Below are 14,888 nucleotides of genomic sequence, written 5' to 3' on the forward strand. Positions count from 1 at the left end.
GGTGAATACTTATGCATTCAATTATTTTCTGTTTTTTATTTTTAATTAAATTAGTAAAATGTCTGGATTTTTTTTTCACTTTGACATTAAAGAGTACTTTGTGTTGATGAGTGGTAAAAAGTCTCTGTCCGTGCTGTAACAATAAAAGTCCAATGGGGTGAATACTTTTTATAGGCACAGTATTTGTTATACAATATGTACCTGTAGCACATAGTGTTATTATTGTTGTATTCTCTTATTTATTGTTATTGTCATCCTGTAAAGCAATTTGAAAAGCCACCTTTAAAGGCACTATATAAAATAAAGTTTATTATTATATATTTTTTTTCATTGTGCAATGTGATAACTTCTTAAGATAAATATAAGATGTATTCTGGTGAAGTAATCGACTTCAATCGTACTAAAGTTCTTTAGTTACCAAAGACGTAGACTGCAGAACGCAGCATTTTTCCACATATTTATGTTTGTATACCTCCAGGGAATTAAAAGTTTCCATTTATTATAAATAGTAATTAAAAGTTGTATTTAGTACACGTACTGTTTTGTTTTTGTTGTTATTTAGCTGGGATAGCTTGCATTAATGCACGTTGCCTTGGATATAGACGACTGTATGATAAAATAATAACTACTCAGAAGGGAAACTAAAATGTTTCATGCAATTGCTTACAAATATATTCTAAAAATATTTGACTTTCTGTTAACTCAGAACACCATAGCGATCTTGTGTTGCGGTCCTTCTTCCTGACTCTAGATGTCAGCCAACACACGGAGAGACGAACGGCGTTCCTTCTGACCGGCAGGTGGCGCCTCTGCAGCACAGGTCTCCCTTCTCCTCAATCATCGAAACAACAAACCGAACAGAGCAAGCGGGGTAAAGAGAGAGAGAGAGTCCAAAACCGCCTGTGACCGCCACTTTCAAACTCGGTCGGTAAAATAGCCAAGAAGAAAAATTAACAAAATTAAGCGCTCCAAGGCTTTCAAATCTGGATTACCGCTGCGACTAGGGGCTTGGGGAGTCTGCTGGGGTTGCTCTCTGCGGCGAGGTAAGTTGTAAAATGGCGGAGAAGGTTCTGGAAGTTTGTTGGTTTGTGTTTTTGTTGGTTTGTGTCGGAGGTTCGTGTTTCGGTGTCAGGAAGAGAGGAACGAGAGAGTCGATGGGGAGATGTTTTTTTTAAACGGACTCGATTGGTTTCAAAACGAGGAGCAGACTTAACACCGTTTTATTTCGGTACGCGCAGATCAAACACCAACGATTAATTTCCATTTTTTTTTTCTGTTTGGTATTTTCTCATTTGTTATCCCCCCTAATGTCGGAACTGTTTCAAACGTGACAGCCGCGGAGTTATTGAAACTCAAACTCTGAGGCAAGATGGAGGACACAAGGACGAGATATTTTCAAAACGGGGGAAATGCTGTTAGTTATTTAAGCCACCGGGCTTTGCGCTTATGGAGTATTAAAACCTGTATTTTTACCGCTGTGCTGGTGAATTCGCGCTAGTTGCGGGCTTAGTCGAAGAAGGCCGGAAAATTATTGCGTTTTCAACAGAGTCAAGATGGAGAATCCTGAACAGCTGCTGGGCTGGCTTCAAGATGGAGGAGGATTTTATTTGCTTTTTCGACTATATATGTATTTTTCAGTTCGATATTTTCGGGATCGTAAGATGCATGGCATAGTGTGTACCCAAGGGGACACCGATTGCGTTCTGCGATGACTAACCGAATTACCTGTGAGGAAGTAGTTGGAGAGCTCTCAGAAATTGCGTTTTTTTTTTAGGGAAATATGGAGGGACTGTTTTCATGACTTTACAGAGACGGATCTTTTCATGCTTGTTGGCCTTCCAAAGCGTGGAGCCCAGAAAAGCTGTTTTTAAATGTAGTCGTAGGAGGATATACTCTGGATTTGATCATTTTATGTACCGTGTAGTTTGCTAGCGTGTCCCAGCTGAAGAATATTGTATTTGAAGCGGTTTTACCGGCGAGTGGGTTTAGGCCCAGGATGATCCTGAACATTGTATTAATTTTTGTAATGCTTTCGCGGATTTTATGATCAGCGTCCACTTCTGTGCAAGGTTCTTTAGTAATGTTTAGAAATTTGGGACGTGCAGACATTATTTTGTTTTTTCTGAAGTCTGCTTAGGTGGACTTTTTGGCGCCAGATTTATAGTTGTATGAAATCATTAAATTGGGGGGGGGGGTTGTTGCCAACCAGACATTAAAATACAATCTAAATTGCACAATCGTTTTTGCCGAACGATGTTTTTTTTCCCCACGACGTTGTGCCATATTTATAGCGTTAATAAAATGTTGTTTGTTTTTGGTCTTTGTTTTCTTTAACCTCCTTTGGAATTTTTTTTTTGAAAGTTGTAACTCAGACGGGTTTTTTTTTTAAACAACCGTATGGGCGCAAAAAAAAAATGAGCACCACTGTTCCATGTCGTGAATTTTTCATGTTTCTCGTGTAAGCACCTGGTTAACTTCGTTGTGTATAGTTACGTACGCACGTTGTGAAATAAATGCATTCTGAACTAAAGTAATGTCCACTTCACATTGTTGCTACTTTTTAAACGGGCATTTTATTAATTTCTTTGTGTCTTCCAAATACAGTAGTAATATTAAGCCACACCCTGTTTATGCTTGGAAATAGTCTTCGTTTCGAAAGGGGGGGGCTGGGTGGCGCTAGAATCACTTCCTTAACCGGGATTAAAAAGGTGAACTTCGACTGGGCTTTATTTATATATGCATCCTTGGCTGGGAGAAGAGTGAAGAGAACAGGCGATCCCTTCTTCTTTTTTCCCCCAGTGTCATGTTAATGTAAGAGGATTCAAGACCCCCTTCCCCTCCTCCCACCGTGCCTGGATTCTAAAGCTTCGAGCCCCCTTGTTCCTGTCGAAAATGCGTCATTTCAGCAGCGCTGACCGGAGTCTCTTTGCTCCTGTTTCGGCTTGTTTACGTCTGCAAATGTTAATGATTTGCGCTGATTGGTCCAGAGGGTGGAAGTCTGGGGGACGGGACATGTCCTTGTATGGAGTGAGGAGGCAGGACCCGCGAGCAGTGGCGAAGGGGTTTTGGAAACGGGAGGGGAAATGAAGGCCAGTGAGGAAACTGAAGGGGGGGCGTACTGTCCCCACCCCCCCCTTTCCCTCCTGCCGCTTTTTGATGAACTAGAAATGGTTTTAAAGTAGATATTAATGTCCAGTAAAAAAAATATCCCCCGCTTCCTTTTTTTTGTCGAGGTTGTGTCGACACCTTTGAACGCCCAGCGGTTTTTCAGCTCGTTTCTTTTCTACATGCAGTTTAGCAGCTGGTATTGCATGAAATAAGTGGGTTAGGCGTTTATGTAATGTAGTTTTTGCTTAGTGTAAAACGGTGTTGAGCACGTCATTGGTGGATTTTAGCATGCCTGTTAGGCACGTTTCTCATGTACATGCTTTTTTTTTTGCTGTCGAGGCAGTCCTTTTATATGGACCATCGAAATCCCTGAAACCCTAATAAATCATGCACGTTGCGAGGCGCAAGACAAGGAAACTCGACGTAACTAACCGTAGTTTTTAAGGTCCATATTTGGATTTTCCCCACTTTTCATAAAATCCATGTCTGAAAATAGGTTTTGGAATAAATAAAAACTAAAATAGAAGTAGAAGCTTCTTGCGGAGTCATCATAGATTTACCCACATAACAATACGAGGATGTTTTATAAGCTGTGTTTTAATTGTCCAGTTATCTTCGTCTTTTATTCACTTTTAAAACACTTTATTACAGGTTTAGTGTAGTAACTGCCTATGTTTCGAAATAAAGAGACCGATACAGCCATCAAATAATGCTGTATTCTTAGTGACATGTTCTTCTCTAACAAGGGACTGTTTGTTAAGAGAAGCTCAGCAAATTGTTGAGGACAAGCCCAAATGCTGATAGGAATTTAAATGCCTTCAAAAATGAGTCAACATAGATTATATAGTATAGAGTCTTTTTTTTTAAAGAAAGCTGAGCCTACCAGTAATAAAAGCTGCAGTAGTTGACGTGGACAATAAACAGCTTTTTAGGGATACAGCTTTTGGGAAAAAAGTCATTTTTAACTTTAATCATACAGAAATATAGTCAACGGCACATTATATAGAATATAGTTTTTATAGTTAGAGTATAATTATATAGAATTTAGTGAACCACCCCCCCTTTTCCTGATGAGATTATTGAAAGTAAGAATACTCTACAGTGTTTTAGCTGTTTAAAAACGCTTTCCTAATTTGCATACCTTACAAGCTCAAAGTTTTGGTATGTTTCAATATAAAATTGCAGAAGTAAAGATGGTAAGGCTATCAAAGGATATTTAAAATTAGGATTTTAATTCTCCCATTATTGAATGCATGTCTTAATAAAGCAAAACACATTTATAAGGTTTTGTGGTGCAGCGTATAATTCATAACAGACAATTCTTTGGCAACATAACTACATGCAGAGATATCAGAAACATATGACCAGTTACAAAACATTATAGGAAACATGTAAGGTGGCTGTATGGTGATATCACTGCTAACTGTACTTGAATTAAACTACTTATAAGTCATTTATTGTGTTTTGTTGTATTGTACATGTTATTACTTTTATATAAGTAACTATGGGTGGCAGCAGTTGCTTTCCATATATGTATAGAAGTGGTATAGAAATTACACCTGGTGTAATTCAAATACAGGGTCTCTGGTGTACACACTTAAGTTGCTTTTATCTGCTGCATCACAAAGCCCTCACAGCTGCATCAGAGTTAACAAATGACCAAACAGGTGTGTAAATAATATTGATTGAAAGCTTTATCTGATTTAAGATTATCTGACAAGCTGTTTGATAGTGGTTCCTGCAGGATGTTGATAAGTTCCTGTTGCATGCATGAAAAACAACATTTCAGTAGAGGTTTATTAAGTATAGTTCTTTCTTTTATCGGAAAATGGGCACTATTCCCCTATTTAGATGGCATTTGCTATACCTTGATAACTGTCACTTCAGCTTTTAAAAGCATCTCAGAATATCCTCATAATGGAAAACTGTCATGTTTACATCTTACCATCTTACTGCCACTTACTACATCATGTTTATATCTTACCACCTGCATGTAGTACATCTTACAAAAAGTAAGCTATTTCAATGAGCGATGCATCTTTTGCTTTTGTCATAACATGTCATATACTGTATCAGTTGAAAATCTGGAGTTTAAGATGCTGTGGCTGTTTAGCACCTTTGTGACAGACATAAAGTATATATATGTTAAAAAAAGTACTTAAAGTCATAACAATGCCAACTGATTGGGAACAGTATTCATTTTATTTAAGTTTTTTTATCAATTAGTTGTCCTCTGCAATATGGCACTTACTGGCCTACTAATTGTTGGAATTCACTGCTTATGACAGTTTCACCATTCTCTTCAGCAGCTTGATTTCCTTGTCCATTTATGAATCTCTTGTACATGTATTTAGATCTGAAACATGCTGAAATTTTATTGAAGACTGCATAACAATTTCAGCTTCTGGTGCACTCGTGATTTTATAAACTGGGAGCATCTCAGTTACCAATTAAGTGATAATTAATAGGGGTTGATTGAAAGGAGTTCATGAGTTAAGCAATGAGGTTTTAATGTTCAGTTTTAAATTGTTAAAATGTGGATAACAAAATTCTTACATGCGTTTGTTTTGTTGTTGACTGAAATGCAGGTGTTGGAGCCTGTATTAAGTGATAATAGATATACAATTTCAAAATCCCCTGCAACACTAAAAAATCAGATTTTTCACATGGGTGCTTTTCTAATATATATATACTAGACTGGTACATTTTGTTATCAAACATGGCAAATATAAAAATAGAAGGTACAGTCAATTGGTTTTCTTAAGTTAAACCACATTAATAAAGGGTATAATGGAATTAATATCAAATTATTTTTGTTAGGTGACCTTGTCTCACACCTAACAACCTATTTGGAACTGCATGAAGTAGTTTGCATTTGAAGTTAAGAAATGTACTAGTGAAGTTCAAACGTTAGCATCAGAATTTAAATACTAGGAAAAACCTGAAAACACTTTATAGGACAGGCTTATTTTTTTCTCCCTTCTCTAGCAGGCAGAAATTGGAACTGTTTTAATTCTTCAGTGGTTCTTTTGTGCATAGAAATTTGATTTTGGCACTAGAGATGCATCTGTCAATTGATAATTTCTTGTCACATCAGGTGTTCTGCTCATGCATTAGAATTAAGCAAGAGAAGTGACCTTATGCAGTAACTGGATAAACTGTCACCTTTCTGTGTCATGCAGTTGTGACTTTACATGAAATCTGTGCTCTATATAATAATTTTGGCATTTAGCACCTTTATAGTTTTTTCTTTTTAATGCTTGCAGCACATCACCATTTCCATGTTTTCTGTGATAGTTTAAGGTTAGCGTCTCCTGTGACAATTTTGCAGTAAAAGTATTAATGCGTCAGCTGTCTTGGTAGTGTTTAAACTGCAAGCTGCCCAATATTTCCTCATAAGACAACAGCTGTACTGTTTTTCTTCGTGTTTGAGAATTAAGGTAAAATTCTCCAAAATTGATAGCCCTTTTCAATATTTGTTATGTTAATGAAAAAGTACAGTGGTAGAATAATACCAGTACTTTGTAGTAGGAGTCCTAAAATACATCAGCACTTACGTTCATGGACGAATGGCCTGGTTTTGTAAAACCAAATAAACATAAAATTTTCATTGTTTAATTGTGACAATGAAATGCAGAAGCACATGCAATATATAGGAAAACTAAAATACTCTTTATCTGTTTTTTAGTTTTTGAAGAAAGCCTGAGCTCATAGAAATCTCGAGGTAGGACTGAACCTCAAAGAGAAAATCTGTGCTCTCTTGTCTTTCCGTTTTCACATTTTAAAACGTTGGGAATTGAAAGCATCATAGCCACCTCACCTACAATGCAGGTATCCTACATGAAATGTTTGTACATGGATACTAAAACATACAGTTCTGTATTTTACACAGTGGACATTCTGCATTTGAATAAAAATGGTTTCTTATTAAAATACTTAAGAGTCTTTAGTGTTTGCCTTCATCAGAAAATGTGGAACATATGGAGTTGTCTTTGAAGTTATCCAGTAAATTCTGCACTTCTCTCCTTAATTCGTTTTTTAATGTTCACCTTACTGTCATTAACAAATATAAGTTTTTTATCCATGGTAGTATTTAGTCAGATTATTTGTAGGAATACATTTGGCAAATGAAGAGCTAGAAGCTCAAAAGTATTTTTAGGAGAGTTACAATTAGCAGAGGTTAACTTGTTGTAATTTTTCCACATCTTATTTCCTCTTTACTACACAGATGAGGGTGCAGACAGTGTGCTTTAGTAAGATAATACTGCTTGTTAGATGAAAAAGGAAGAATGTGGTATGCAAACCAGGAATGTATTCCTACCTTTGCATATGTAATATATTTGAACAATAGGTAGTGTATTCTTTACTATTCTGATGGCATAGTACAGTTTGTTGCATTACTTTGCTGTTAACGTGAACTACATACTACATACAGGTGTACAGATTGCAAAGGTTCTCAGACCCTTGCACAGATTTCAGTTTACTTTAAAGCTTATGGTTCTGACACTTCGCAGTAGCAATTAATGTTATGTACGTAACCTACTCTGCACATAGAAAGTAAAAAAAAGTAAATATTAAAGAAAAAAGGCAAATTTATGATTGCATAGGGGTTCACTGCCTTGACTATGGAAAACTAAATTTTTTGTGCAAAAAATTATCATAATGTGCCACAAAAGTAGTTAGGTAGCCTTTCTGTCTTTGTGAAGTTCATTGGTCAGGTAGTGGACAACTATCAAAACAACTCAAAAATAAAAATGACAGATCAGGAGAAAGGTATAAACAAAAACACTGAATGTTCCTTTTAGTGTTGTGTAGCTGATCTTTAAGAAGTGGAGTGTGTTTCATACCGCCCAGAAAATGCCTTACAAAGCAGCTAGGCAAGGAGGAAACTGGTTAGGGATGCTGTAGGACAATCTGTGACTTTGAAAGTGCTGTAGTGTTCAGTGGCTGAAAAGGGAGGTAATGTTCATGAGTTAATAATATCCCAGTCACTCTACCAAGTTGGTCTGTATGGTGTAATGGAAACAAGCATAACTGGTTCCAGACTTTCTTCTTATATGTGGAAATGTGTGGAAACATTTTAAATACTGCTCTTAATTCCCGTTTAAATACATTTAAGTACCTGATTTGTTCAAGTGCTTGTAACTGGACATAAACCAGCTTAGTTGACATACATTTCTGATATATTTGAAGAGTATATTTTATGACAAGTAGAATTTACCAGCACATGCAGGCTGTTATGTTTAAATGTATTATGCAGAAGTGGAGATATAATGTAAAAGTATAAAAGCAGTCTGATGATATTGATGCTGAGCATTCATAGGGTGCAGAATCAAAATAAAGCGTTTTTGTATAAAGTATTAAAATTCCTCAACTGACATTTTTACAAATTTCTGCATTCATGACATTATTCCATACCATAACTTGTATAGTACCCTTACAGCTTCTGTTAAAATAGTTAAAGAGGATGAAAGGCAAACAATGAAAAACTAGGTACACGCTTGAAGCTCGTATTAGCAGGGGAAGTTCACACATATAACAAACAGGTTTAGAGTTTGTTTAAGCAAGTAATTGTAAATGCTCGTTTAACAAGGGATGAGGGTATTCTGTTTGAATGATCATCTTTGGTCAGCTAGCTTCTAGCTATTGAACGGGTTAGATAAGCTGAATGGCATTCTTGTTAGAAAAAAATATTAGAAATGGCTGTAATGTTGCAATGTTTCACGGAAAGAAAACCACACAATATATTTATGGTTTTTCTGTGCTGATTTCTTTGTCACCCTCTATCATACAAGTGGCTTTTCATAAAACAGAATACAAGTAGGAATAGTAAACGTTTAATGTTCTCTTTGCAGTGAGGGATTGTATCATACTCTTAACTGCAGAGCAGTTATAGTGCTTTGCTTGTCTTTACTTATAGTAGCCCAGGTGCTTTTATTGATTTACCTAGTTTCACTTCCATTATGTCATTGGTGCAGTTTGACAGACTAAAGTTTTTAATCCACTTTCTTAAGTTCACCTTGGTTTTCAGAATTCATTAAGATCTGATATACTCTTCTATATGGATGACATCATGGCATTTACAGCATGTACTACTTAATTAGCCAGTACTAGACCAAGAAATGCACGTCTCCCTGTCAGTTGTTATTGTGCGGGCAGTTAGTTTCGTTTTCACAAATTACAGCAATATTGTGTGTCACCTTATTGTTTTAGAAATTAAAACATTATTCAACTGTTCTGGAATTTCATTTAATACCAGGCATTTCATTACTCAGTTTGAATTTGATATGCGTCACATAAGGTAAGAATATAATGTTTACAAAAGAGAGGATGACATTAAGTCCATCTTCCTTTTTATTAACTGAATATCTTGTTCAACTTTATTTTGGAAAGGCATGATGGATCTTGCACCATAGATAGGTAGTTTATGCTTTTAACTAGATCTGCTATTGTTCTACTTGTCTTTGTATTGTTTCTCTACATTATATAGAAAATGAAAATGTAAGAATAAACTCCAGTTTTCTCAACATGAACCCTTAAGCTATTTTTCATAAAGCAGTTGATAAGTTTTCTGTTACCTATATGTAGCACACTGCTCTTATTTCCATTAAATGTCACCTTGCCTTTCTTGAATTTTACTAAATCTTTTTTAATTTTCCTTGCAGATCCTACTGTTTTAGCTATATTTAAAAAAAACATAGTATATAAGAATGTTCGCCCTTCAGTAAATCTTCTAATGACTACTTAGCATTATTGGATTTTGACCATTTAAATAGAACTCTTTTAACATTCCTCACTGATACACTTAAGCAAGAGCAAAATAAGGCACTATCAAATGTATTATGGTAACGAATGCCTTTATAATAGCTCATAATTTCAGCAATCATGAAAGCTTGATTACAACAGCCCCTGATCTGGCCTGATGTTTCTCTTGCTAAAATAATTAGTAATAAGAACTTTGAAAGTACTGTGTTTGTTTTCCAAGTTTATTTAATCAATACTGCAAGTAATTTCACACAAGTTGAATTACTTGTCAGCTGTACAGATATAAGGTTTGATTGAGTGAGTTCACAGAAGTTGACTTGGTTGTTTGAGGTCAATCATTGAAAAATCTACTGTACTATGTCTTGCTGTAGCATCAGAAGTTTCAATTAGCTTTCACAGTATGTATGATGTATGAAAAATAATATTTGATATTTTTAAATAAAGATATATGATTTAAAAAAGTTTAATATAGGAATGCAGCTCTAATACTGTATTTATATCATAGTATAGTGTGGCAGAATTCAGACTTCTACCACCAGGTTACCAAAATAGTTTAATATCCTTGGATTTCTGCTGGGTTAATGTAATTTCTGTTACTAGGCAAAACTCAGTAATGTCATCTTCATTCTGAAAGTTTAATCAAATATAGATTAGACATGGCTATATAGTCTGTTCGGATTCCATAAATGTAAGTGAAATGAGTAGGCATTTACAAATGTGATGTATTATTTGGCAGACACAGGTGGCAGGTATGAAGATGAAGTTAAAACATTTATATTTAGAGCTGTAAAGTGGTGGTACAGATGTGGTTGTGAATATTTGTGAATCGCTGTAGTCCACAGTTGATGCTGAGTTGATGTAGAAATTCTTGTAAGTGACAGCGGAAAAACCAAGGATTCAAGGATATGAAGTTATACATACTGAACATCAGAAGATAACTCCCTTGTAACTGCAACAAATTCAGAATATCAACAGAATTACCGTTTTGTAGCAGATATGCTGACAATGTATTGAACAGATGTTACATAGTTTCATTCATCACACAGATTAACATTTAGTATCAAAAGACTTGATTAATTTGTATAGCCACTGGCGGAAACAATACGGGCTGTACATCTGCAATATGTGCTTTGTAACAGGTCGCAGATTCTTTCTTGTAGTATTCTGTCCCGTTCTGTTTGAAGACTGTGGGCAATGTCTGTGTCTATTAACTGGTCCCCTAGTACAACATGCCACCTTGTTCCAGCTTGTCTTGCAAATTCACTGGTGCTCTAGTCCAGCCTTTCCTTTCTCGTGAATGTGTTGTGCTTCTAGAATGTTAAGTCAGGATGTCATGAAGGGTAGCAGGCAGGGACCCAGGACTTGTAGTGTAGCAATGTGTAGTCAGGTTTTCATCAATCACTATGAGCAAAGTTCACACCCTTCCCAGATCGTTATACCAGGACCTTGGACCTCCTCAATAATTTGTTAAAGACAGCAATTATTGGATCATGCTGCATGTCTACACATTACTTGCTAATGTGGCACTCCTCTGGGAGTCCACCTGGGGTTGTTGCTCTAACCTACCAATGGCACAAAGGTGCTCTGTTGAGAAATGGAGCATATCTATTCTTTTGTGTGTTTTTTTTCTTGATTTATTGCTTATGCAGCAGTCATTCGAGTACAACACAATCATGAAGGATCAATGAATCAATATGACACCAAAAGCATTTAATCTTTTTGGATGTTTATAGTTTATTTTTCAGTTTCTCTAAAAGGTAGTTGAAGGTAATGCTGACCAGCATTCTATTGGGTTTCACGCTGCACGTATCCAAACACACTGGGCTCTTTCGTAAGGCGCTTTTAGTGAATCTCAGGGTTCATACTTAGTCATGCAATGGTATTTGGTTTTGGGTCATTTTGTTAAATAATCCAAATTTATATTTTGTCTTTGTGTTACATTTAATAGGGTTATCTTAATCTTTTAATCACTCTTTGATGAAGATGTAATTATATTTTAGGTCTAAGTCCAAGAATATTGAACAGTATTGAACCTCGGGGACTCATCACCTTTTCTCTGCCATTTATATTTCATTATGAAGAATACTTTACATACTGTACCTTTTGTTTATTTAATGCTAACATTAAAAAGAGCATAACTGGAACACCTTTAGCTGTGCATTGTGGGTTCTTATGGAACATGCCCTAAAAACATTTCTAGTATACCAAGACAAAGAAAACCACAAAAGAGGCTTGTCTTTTTCCATACTTAATGAAAAAAAATTGTAGTGTTTGAGATTCATGTTTTATCTATGGAACCACTGCTTCCTAGACCAAAACCTGTGGGTGCCAAATACATTGTTTAAAGAGCCCTAGGTCACTTAAGCTTATTTAGCAAGGTGATCCATCTCACTCATTTTTTGCATTCTAGGTGCCACCAGTAATGAATCTAAAATGTTTCCAAACTCTTTCATGTTACAGAAGCAGTTGTTGTTGTTTTAGTTGCATTCTAGTACCTTGTATTTTGTCTATTTAAGACGATCATATCTTAGTAGTTTAGAAAGTATTGTCATCGTGCCTGAAGGTATTTCTGATGCAGTGCTCCAACATTACAATGCAGGAGTGGGGTCCATAAGTGGGGGACCACATTGTTTCTCATTAGAGATTATCATCATTTTTGATCCCAGAATGATCTGCAGTTCTCACAGATTAAACTGATAAACCACTATTCTTCTGATTTAAAGTTTAGTCTTCACACTTTTATTTAAATTGTGTATCAATTATAAAAATATATTTTTGTATTTTATATAAACTGTATTAAACAATGGATTTGTGTACACGTTTTTATGACATCAACCAACAATCCTTTATGCTCTAGTTTTTGTCTCCAACTTTCCTTCTGTTTTTGGCTTTGTTCCCTTGTTTTCTGGGGAACCTCTACATTAAAAAAACATGGTAACTATATATATTTTTCCTGTATTAATCTTAAAGCTGCTTCAAGTCACAATGTAGTTACAGCGGTGTAGGCTTTTCTTTCCAAAGGAGGTGGTTATGGATTGCCCGCATCTTGATAATAGGTAGTTTTTAATGCATTGCAGTTCTTAGTTTTAAAAGATAATTTAAATTGCTTAGTTGTCATCTTTGTGTTACGCATGCCTTGATAAGGAAGTTGACATAAGCCCTCTAGGTTAAGAGGCTGGTGTTGCACTCCAGTATTTTGAGTTCTGCAGGAATGTAAATGTCCAAAAGTCTTTAACATAATTAATGATAACATCGAATGCCAATTTAATCATTTCTAGTTTATTCAACTGTTGCAATACATCCCAATACATGTTTATGTTCAACAAAAAAAATCTTTAAGGTTTGTGATCTGCAACTTTTATTTCCCCACACAAAGCCATCTAAACTGCTTCTTAGTGTTAGAACCACCCTGTGTTTGCTTTAAAATTGGGTTGACCTCCTTGATGCTTTTTAAATGTCTGCCTGTGCTTGCATTAATTTACCAGACAGGGATTCTGTGTTGACATTCTTACAAAAATGAAGTAAGAACGATTGATTTGTTTTCTTCAGCGCAGTGCTTTTTCCTCCTTGAATAGCAGGCTTTGGAGTTGCCATGAAAATATCTTTGTCTTTAAGGTATCTACACATTGTAGAATCTGCAGAATCTGCAGCAGGAAAATGCTGTTCTGCCTTTTTCTCTCTGAGCCCCACAACTTTTCATTTTCAAAGGAAAAGATTTTTAGGTTTTGCTGTGCACTGTGCTCCATACTGGTTATCAGGAACATTCAAATCAACAGTATAATGAAGGACATGGGAGCCATGTTCTTATGTAAAATGTTTGTATATGCTGACTTTTAAAAGCATATACAATTGTAATTGTGCTTAAATAAAAAAAATGCTATTATAAGTTCCATATAAATGGCACCAGTTTTCAGTCTATCCCAAAGGAATGACTACTAGGTGTAAATGTTTCCTAAAATAAAGCCACATTGTTCAAATCAATGGTGGTGGCAAGCAGAATTGTGTATAGCACTCCGGGATACTCAAATGTGGCAGTTTTTTTCACCACAACCTTCTAAGGATCCTGGCAATATTTGGATGTTGTTTATGGTAATTTTATAACTTTCTTTCTCTTGGTTCTGAAACAACTGTTGTGTGGTTGACGGGTAATCTGAAGGTTAATCATCAGTTAAGCTGATGACTATATCATTGAAAAAATCCCAAGGCTGCGGTTTTGTTATTCTAGCTACCTTCTGGTATTTTTGGTACTTTTGTCATAGGTGTATTTTAGATGATGTCAGGTTCTTGAAGTGGGCAGACTTTTAAGATGGAACTGTAGCACTTGTAATGCACAGAATGTGTTTTATCAAGTAGCTGAATTTTCAGAATGGGGTACTGTATTTTCAATTTTAATGACTGCACTGCCCTTTTTCTTACTTGATGAGGTTTCTTTAAATGGCCTCTAGCCATCTGTTTGGGATTGGTAAAATAGTGGTGCATTAATGCTGAACTATGCAAGGATTCAATACAAATGTTTATACTGGTATCATATAATTTAATTTTTTCCCCCCCTTGAGACTTAGTATAGCCTTACTGTCACAAGGCTGCACTCCATTATGTCTTGAAATTGCATTGTAATTACAAAATGATCTCCTAACCTTTTTAGAGGGAACATAAGTAGTTAAACAATTTCAATTGGGAAAAACGCTATTGCAAATAATGCATTTCTTGATTAATTTTATTTTCTCTCTGCAGAGTTCCCTGGGTTTAATGATTTGGGATTTTTATTCTAATACTTCTTTGTAACAATGTGTACTTGAATAAAAACACTGTAAGAGCAGAATTTATGAAGCCCGACTGCTGTATGACAGAATCATGAAAAAGGAATCTTACAGACGCAGGGCTTATGTATTTTGTGAAGAAATTGAATGATTTGGTAAATTGCTCATGTGAAGCACTTCATCTTACACTTTGTTAAATTTAGAGTTGAAATTAAAAATAAATCAGGTGTTAGGTTTATCTTTGATGCGTTTTAA

General features: G+C 35.6%; 1 protein-coding gene across 1 annotated transcript in view; it reads left to right on the forward strand.

The window, feature by feature from the left end:
* The first annotated feature begins 818 nt into the window (after positions 1-818).
* stag2b (STAG2 cohesin complex component b) overlaps positions 819-14,888 on the forward strand; it is a 41,142-nt gene continuing 27,072 nt past the window's right edge. Inside the window, exon 1 of the mRNA XM_015351377.2 lies at positions 819-1,043. The gene's annotated coding sequence lies outside the window, so the exon portion shown is untranslated. The remainder of the gene's footprint in view (positions 1,044-14,888) is intronic.

Source organism: Lepisosteus oculatus, chromosome 8 (assembly GCF_040954835.1).
Source record: "Lepisosteus oculatus isolate fLepOcu1 chromosome 8, fLepOcu1.hap2, whole genome shotgun sequence".
Classification (NCBI taxonomy): domain Eukaryota; kingdom Metazoa; phylum Chordata; class Actinopteri; order Semionotiformes; family Lepisosteidae; genus Lepisosteus; species Lepisosteus oculatus.